The sequence below is a fragment of the Heterocephalus glaber genome, unplaced genomic scaffold (genome assembly GCF_053883595.1).
Source record: "Heterocephalus glaber isolate CG9 unplaced genomic scaffold, H.glaber_assembly_v1.0 deba00000621, whole genome shotgun sequence".
Taxonomy (NCBI): Eukaryota; Metazoa; Chordata; class Mammalia; order Rodentia; family Bathyergidae; genus Heterocephalus; species Heterocephalus glaber.
Window position 1 is genome coordinate 8,747,143 of NW_028258153.1, and position 8,261 is coordinate 8,755,403.

At 39.6% G+C, this 8,261-nt stretch overlaps 1 non-coding gene and 1 pseudogene across 1 annotated transcript; both read right to left on the reverse strand.

Annotated features, from left to right (window-relative positions):
- Window positions 1-4,178: 4,178 nt before the first annotated feature.
- Window positions 4,179-4,892, reverse strand: LOC101702388 (vesicle-associated membrane protein 7 pseudogene; annotated as a pseudogene).
- A 546-nt stretch (window positions 4,893-5,438) lies between these two features.
- On the reverse strand, window positions 5,439-5,564 carry LOC147829339 (U6atac minor spliceosomal RNA). The gene has a single exon (XR_015449269.1). It is a non-coding gene; the product is annotated as a U6atac minor spliceosomal RNA (small nuclear RNA).
- Window positions 5,565-8,261: the final 2,697 nt, after the last annotated feature.

Below are 8,261 nucleotides of genomic sequence, written 5' to 3' on the forward strand. Positions count from 1 at the left end.
AATATTCCCCATCAGATTGAAATAAAAATTTTTAGTGCTTTACCTGTTTGGGCTCCTGGAAATAAGCAGAGCCAACAATTTAATTACAGTTCCCAAAATAACAATATTCCCCGTTTACATTGTTTTGAAGCACCTGAAACTTCAATAACGAAAGGAATTAAGATATTAGCAATTCTTTTTGTTGCTTTAATACTTTTGTGTGCATATACAAAGATTCTATATAGTTTTATTTATTTATTTAGGTACCTGGGATCGAACTCCGGTTCTTGCGCTTGCACTTCGGGCAGCAAAACCACTGAGCCAAATCTCCAGCCATCTATATACTTCTAGTAGACAGCTTTTAAGCCTGGTGGTTTCCAACTTGGCAACAGCTGTATGTGACTGAAAACAAAAATGTTTCTCAAAGCAGATGACATCAGTTAACAAACCAAACAAACAAACAAAAGCCCTTTTAAGGCTACTGCTATAATGAATGATTCAATCTGAAGTAGTGGAATAAACTGGCTAATAGGAACAAAGAGAAATCTTGAAGGCATAGAACAAGATTGAAACAAGAAAAAGTGAAAAGAGGGTTGAAGAGACTGGCAGACAATTTTTTGAGTAGTGAAAGTCTTGAGTCACGTGGATTATTTTTTTCTTTTTTTCCCCCATTAAGTTTATTGGTACATTTTAGGTATAAAATACAGTTACATTCATCATTGGGATCTTGTACCATTACATGAGTCTCTTGGTTCTTATTTTTTTCCCCCTTCCCTTGCCCTCCCTTCACCCCCTCCACCCTTCCCTATTTGCAAAGACCTTGTTTCCATTTTTTTCCTTTTCTCATATTTTTTCCTTTCCCTTTTTTCCCTTCCCCTACCCCTCCCAATTCCCCTGCTCTTTTAGACCTTTTCTTCCTGTTACACAATATCACTTATACATTTTTTAAATTATAATATTAAGATCTAGAAGACATTACCACAGATATTACAGAATTTAAAAGGATATAGAAAGCATATTACAAAAATCTTTTTTGAAATAAATTTGACAACTTCTAAGAAGTAACTTAAGACAAATTAATGAAACTAACTCTGAAGGAAATATAAAATTTGAATAGCACCTATTAAAGAAAGTATATTCCTAGCTTGAAAACCTACCTATATGACAACAGCAGGCTCATAAACATTTTAACTGATAAATTATATCAAACATTTAAAGCAGAAAAAAGAAGGAACACTTCTCCCCTCATTTTAGGAAATCAATATTGTGCTAATCCTAAAACCAGATAAAGATAATAGAAGAAAAAAGTATGAACAGGGGCCAGGGATTTAGCTCAGTGGTTTCACCACCTGCTGCACAAGTGCAAGGACCCGAGTTTGATCCCCAGTACCAAAAAAAAAAGTATGAACATAGAAATTTGTTTAACAAAACAAACTCTTAGAAGTCAGATCTGGGAGTATGTAGAAAGTGTTTTTATTATAGGGATGGCAGTGTTGGTTCAGCATTGGAAGATCCACCCCCAAAAGTAATCTTTTTAACAGAGGAAAGGAGAAAGCCATATGATCCTGTCACTGGTTGGAGAAAGAGTATTGGACTAAATTCTACAGCTGTTCATGGTAAAAGCTATCAGGAGACTAGAAGTAGAACAGAACCTTCTCAACAGATCAAAGACATGTACTCCATACTTCCAACAAAAACTCCTTCTATGAATGGAGAAGATACAATGCTTTCTCTCTAAAGTGGGGAACAAGGGCAGATATGCCTACTCTTCATCTGTCCATTAGACTTTGAAACAGAGGTCTAAACCAAGATAGTCTGGCAATAAAATGACACGACTAGGATAGGATTGGCACGGCAGAAGCAAAATCTTTATATGTAGATGAAATGATCATCTACAGAGAAAATACTAAGAAATCTCTAGGAGCCCCTAGAACTTGTACTTGAATTTAGCAGGATTAGAAAACATGAGGTATATACAAAAATTCAGGTCTGTGTATACTTGCTATAAATGAAGAATTGGATATTGAACTTAAAAGTTATTTAGGAGTACAAAGGACCCAGAAAAGCCAAAAACAAAAACAAAAACAGTGTTGGAAGACGTTTAGCACCCAATTTTAAGACTTCTTCTAAAGCTACAGTAATCAAGACAGTGTTGGTGTAAGGAAAGACATATAGATCATTTGAATAAAACAGAGAATCTAGAAATAGAACCACACATATATGGTCCACTGAGTTTTGAAAGATTATTTAACATTAGCATTTTATGGAATATAAACTCGATTCAAGAGCCAAGGAAGAGATAGTGTTTTCAGCAAACGGCACTAGAACACCTGGTATCCGTATATAAAAAATTAACCTCAACCCTTTATTTCCATACATGAAAATAACTTGAAGGGATCTATGAACCTAAATAAGAAAGTCTAAAAGTGTAAAACTTTAAGAAGAAATTATAAGGGAAAATATTTATGAATTCAGGGTAGGCAAGAACTACCTAGGATACAAAAAACATGATGTATAAAAGAAAAAAATTGAGAAATGAGATTCCATCAAAATTTAGAACTTTAAATGACATCATTAAAATGAAAAGTAGTCCTTAAACAGGCCACATTTACAATGCATATAACCTATGACCAGAATATATAAAGAATTCTTAGAGCTCATTAATAGACAACCCAATTAAAATGTAGACATAAGAAGATGATAAATAGCCAATACAGCACAAGGAATGGTGTGCTACTCTAGAATCAGAAAAATACTAATCAGTACAATAATAAGATTAAATTATACACTCCTTAGGGAGATGAAGTTAAAAGTTTTAAAAGCCTTGTCATGACTTTTTCTTTTTGTTGGATTCTCCCCCTTTGCATTTAATTTGTCACGCCCAATGGATTCATTCTGCTGGGTTTCCTGGGGTTGTGATCCTCATTGTCTTTTCCTAGGGTATTGTCTAAAATGTTTTGGAGTGCTGGTTTGGTATTCATGAAGTTCCTGAGGTGCTCTTTATCATGAAAGTATCTTATTTCTCCATCAATTTTGAAAAATAATTTTGCAGGGTACATCAATCTGGGTTGGAGGCTGTTTTCCTTTAGGGCTTGAAATACATCACTCTAAGCTCTTCTTGCCTTGTGGGTTTGCATTGAGAAGTCTGCTGTGATTTTGATGGGCTTTCCTTTGTATGTGGTTTGTTTCTTTTCTCTCACTGTTTGTAGAATTTTGTTCTTCTGTTGGGTTTCTGGAATCCTAACTATTATATGCCTATGTGTAGATTTTTTTTGATCAAGGCTAGCTGGAGTCCTATATGCCTCACTTATCTGTATGTCAAGTTCTTTTCCCCTCCTTGGGAAGTTTTCTGCCATCACTTCTGTGAACAGTTTTTTTATGTCATCTGCACGCTCTTCTCTTTCTTCATTGACTTCAATCAGTCTTACGTTATTCTTCTTTGCATCATCTAGCAGCTGCTGGATTGATTTCTCATGTTCCCTTACAATTTTAAAGCAATTTTTCTTTTCCTGATCACTAATTGCAATCTTATCTTCTATATGTGAAATTCTATCCTCACATTGGTTCATTCTGCTATGCAGACTTTCGATGGAGTTTTTAATCTCTTGGAAATCTGTTTGTATCTGTTTTATGGATTCCATTTGTTTCCCATGTTGGGATTCCGTCATGTTCCTCAGATCCTCTATTTTTTTATCTGTGTCCTCTCTAGATTTATTAATCATGTCTTGCACCATGAGCAAAATCTTTGCTGTTATCTGAGTAATTATTTCTGATGTCATTTTTCCCAGATCCTCTTTTGTTGCCAGTTCAGAGAGTCCAGGTGGTTGAGTATCAGAGTGTTCCATCTCGTTTCCCTTTGGGGTTGCTGTAGGTGATCTGGAAGTCTGTTTTGGGGGCTTGTTTTTGTGTCTTCTCATTTCCACAGGGGTGGGGGGAGGGTGCTTCTGACACCCATGCAGCTCAGCTTCTCTGCCCTAGGAGCTTGAGATGGCAGCTGGGGTGCTTCCTTCTGGGTGCTGGGACCAGCTGAGCTTCTCTGCCCTAGGAGCCTGGGATGGAGGCAGGGAGCTTCCTTCTGGGTGCTGGGACCGGCTCACCTTCTTGGCCCTAGGAGCCTGGGATGGCAGCGGGGAGCTTCCTCACATGGATTATTTTTAATTCCTTTGTCTCTTATATCCTTGGTTAATGATAATTTTTTCTTATTTCTTTACACAGCTTGGCCGTGTAAATCCATCATAGAGCAATGATACAATGATAGAGATGAACACAATTGATACAATGATGATAGTGATGGTAAGCTTGATGTTCTTCTTCGTTTTTGTTTTTTTTTTTGGTACCAGGGATCAAACTTGGGAACTTGTGCTTGCAAGACAGGCAGTGGAACCACTGAGCTAAATCCCTGGCCCACTTGATGTTCTTCATACACATGGCTCACGCAAAGATTTCTGCTGGTTGTTTTGAAGGTGACAGACTATATTTCTGACCATGATTTCTTTCAGTTCATCCACTTGGGCTTGAGTCTCCATCACTTTGTCTAGGCCCTTATTCTCAGAGTGATGCTTCATCTGTGCAGCCAAGACACTTGAGAACTCGCTATTTGTGGCATATGGAAGTGCTGTCTGTGCTCTTGAACCATAAGTAGTTTGAAATCTCTTCTTTACTTCATTCAGAAAATTGAAGGCTCAGGAACGTTCAAAATCATCATCAGTGATACAAAGATACACAATCTTGTCTTGGTGGATGTAATGAAACAAATAATTGCCATGTGAGTACTTTAGTTTGTTATTTTCAGAAGGTATCTTGGCCAGAATCTGCTCTGTCACCTCCAGAAAGTTTCCTCCACACCAAGCATGTTTGGCAAGGATAGTGGTTCCCCTGGCAACAACAGCAAAAAGAACGGCCATGGCTTCAATCTGTCCAGGAACCCTCTAAGGGAACACAGGCTCAGGATCGAAGGGCGCAGATCAACCCAGGGAGGCCGGCTGCCAGGCCCCAGAAGCGGATGGAACCGTCCTCCGCCGACTTCCACGTAATGTGAGTGCATTAACATTTTAGTAATAAAAGAAAATGCATGGAATATTTGTGTAATGTTTTATTATACAAGAGTTAGTACAGTAACTATTAAAGTGGAAGAGTTAGTATAGTAACTATTAAAAATGATACTTAAGATCTTTTTAGAAAAAGTTACCTTGTACTTATTTTTTAAATTCTTTTATTGGTACATTTTAGGTATACAATACGTTTACATTTATCATTGGGTGCTTGTACCTGTACATGATGAATCTTGGTTCTCATTTTTTTCCCCATTACCTGTGCACCCTTCACCCCCTCCACCCTTCCCTATTTACATAGATTTTGTTTCCTTTTTTTTTTCTTTTCTCATAATTTTTCCTTTCCCTTCTTCCCTTTCCCCTTCCATCCCACCACCCCTATACCTTTGGACCTTTCCCTATTTCAAAAAAAAGCAGTGGTTAGATGCCACACAGTAGGTAGCAATGCCTTAACCATATGCGTGTTGTCAGGCCCAGGGGCCTCTTCCATCCTTGTCAAGGGGAATGCTAACCTTCTCTCCTTTCATACAACACAAGTTGCCTTGTACTTTGAGGAAGTCCCTGCTCATCTTTCCTGAGAACTTGCTTTGGAGGAGGGACTTCCCTGAAGGGTCTGGAGTAGAGAATTCCTGAGCTTTCAAATTTCTGTGGTAAGGCAAGTTTAAGAGCAAGGAAATTTGAAATTGGGAATTCATTTTCTGACCTCATGAACGTTTGGAGTCGAAAAGAGGATCTCACATTGAGTTACTTGAGCTGCCTCTTCATCTTCAGTTCGTCCTGAAAACTTCCAGATCAGAGGTTTTTAAGAGCAACTACGGATCTGGCATTTTTGCTGCCAGCACACCCTCAAAAGAGAAGCCTGCTTCATGGAAAGGCACTGAGTGCACTTGCAGCCAGGCATCTTTGAGTGGCCACTTGCTGGCCTCTCTCTGTCTGGGCCCAAAAGAGTTGCAGGCAAAGCTGGCAAAAACAGATGCAGGATCATCCAGGCTACAGACAGTTGAATCTCTTCTTTTTCTCTTCTCCCACCTTCCAAGTCTTCTTTAGGCTACGGTTTCCATCTAACAGCAGATGATGGGAGCCAGGCGTGATGCTAGTGCCCTTGCCCTATCCCCACTCCAGCCTACCACCCGCAGGACCCACTGGGAGCTGACAACAGGAGCCAGTCAGTCCCCTGCCTGCCTGGGGATATGTCAGCTGGAGACAGTCACTGAAGGCTCTGTTTGTCCAGTCAAATGCCAGAAGGCTCCCAGGCCCCAGTCCTGGCCTCAGAGCCTGCCAGATGTGACTGGGGAAAATCAGTCAAGGAGATTGACAGTGCAGAGCTGCTGAAAACAAACAAGGCGAAAGCTGCTTCTGAGCTGGAGGCAGATGGAGACTCTAGGGAATCAGGCAGAGTAAACACACAAACAGCAAGTAAATAAAGCCTTCTTTAGCTAAAACAACAAAAGAGGAAAGTAAAACAAGCAAAGTACCTTCTTTTACTGTGTGTGGAACACTTCATAATAGAAGTTCACATGACATCCCTCATCGCATCACCCTTCTGTGCCCTTGTTTATGCAGTCTCTCTGGCTGGAAAAGAAGGCCCTTCTCTCCTCCTCATCCTCTTTTGTAAATCCTACAGACCCTGCACACCACAATCCAAATGCCATGTTCTCTGGGTAGGTATCTATTATTCCTCCTCCCTCTCCCATCATCCAGTATGAAGATCATACCTTCCTCTAGGCCAGTGATACTGAACTTTTTAGAGACCAGTGCCCAAACTGAACTCAAAACCGCTTATTTATCACCAAGTGCCAACACTGCAATTAAACCTGAATATTTGGGCCAGAGATTTAGCTCAGTGGTTCCGCTGCCTGCCTCAAAAGTGCAAGGACCAGAGTTTGATCCCCGGTACCAAAAAAACAAAACAAAACTGAATACTGAGGTTTTAGTTTAGAAAAGACTACTCATACATTAACATCTTTTGTCTTAAAAGAAAAACAAATAACATGCATGCCATAGGTGTGCCATCACTGCTCTAGGCCCTCACTTCAATTTGCTTGTGCCATTTTGATAGAAGTCATTCCATTCTCACTGAGAAAGTACTTATCTGCATGCTAATCCTACTGGGAAGCCTAAGAATGTATTAAGGCAAGGATTCTGGTTCATTAATCTCTATTTTCAGTACCTAACATATATTTGAGCACAATGAGAATTGATAAATGAATAAATGGGTCAACTGTTTATCCATTCATACACATTTATGGTACACCTGAATATGTACTGAATATAGCAACTGTACTGTGTAGTGATGTTAACAAGATGAATAAGACACCAAACTCTTTGGCTCCATGGAGTCTACAGTCTGAGAGATGGAGATAGTTATTAAACAGATTATCACAAGAAGTAGCTCTTGGTGCCATCATGCAAGTGTGTACAAGGTAGAGGGAATGCTGTGGAGAAATGGTTCAGTTTTACCAAAGGGAAGAATGCCTTTAAGAATAAGTGATGCCAATTTAGTACATTAGTTCAGCTTCATGAAAATCGGATGCAAAGAAAGTGTGCTATGGATTGAATGTGTCCTCTAAAATTCATAGGCTAGAGATTAATCACCAATGCAGTGGTTTTGTGAGTGACCCTAATGGAGGTCCTAGGGTACCACCCTCATGAGTAGACTAATGCTGTTATAGTGGGAGTGAGTTCCTTATAAAAGAAAAAGCATGGCATTATACCCTTCCCATCCTGCCCCCTCCACTATATAATGCCTTCTTCCATGTTGTGACCTAGAAAGGAGCCCACATCAGATGCTGGTGACTTGATCTTTGGACTTTCCAGCCTCAAGAACTGTGAGAAAATAAATTTCTATTTTCTATAAATTACTCAGTCGATAATATTCTGTTGTAGCAGCACAAAATGGACATAAGGCATAGGATTGAACATGTATTCATCATGGGAGGGAGCAGGAAAAGGCAGAAAGAGCCCTCTGGCCACAACACAGCTTGACATCTATGGAAGGAAAGAGAGGAAAAGGAGGCTAGGGCAGGGAGAGTCTCAGATTAGACAGCATTTCCAAGAAAGTGTTGACCAGAACAATGGAGAATCCTTGAGTCAAAGTGGTCCTTTGGAGGAATCTCATACTTGTTGGTTGGGACTTCATTAGTAACCTGCTGTGCTCAGTCTTTGGTTAGGATCAGCTCATAGGAATTATGGCCTTGGAGTGATCATAGTGGCAAAACCAGAGTGGCAGCA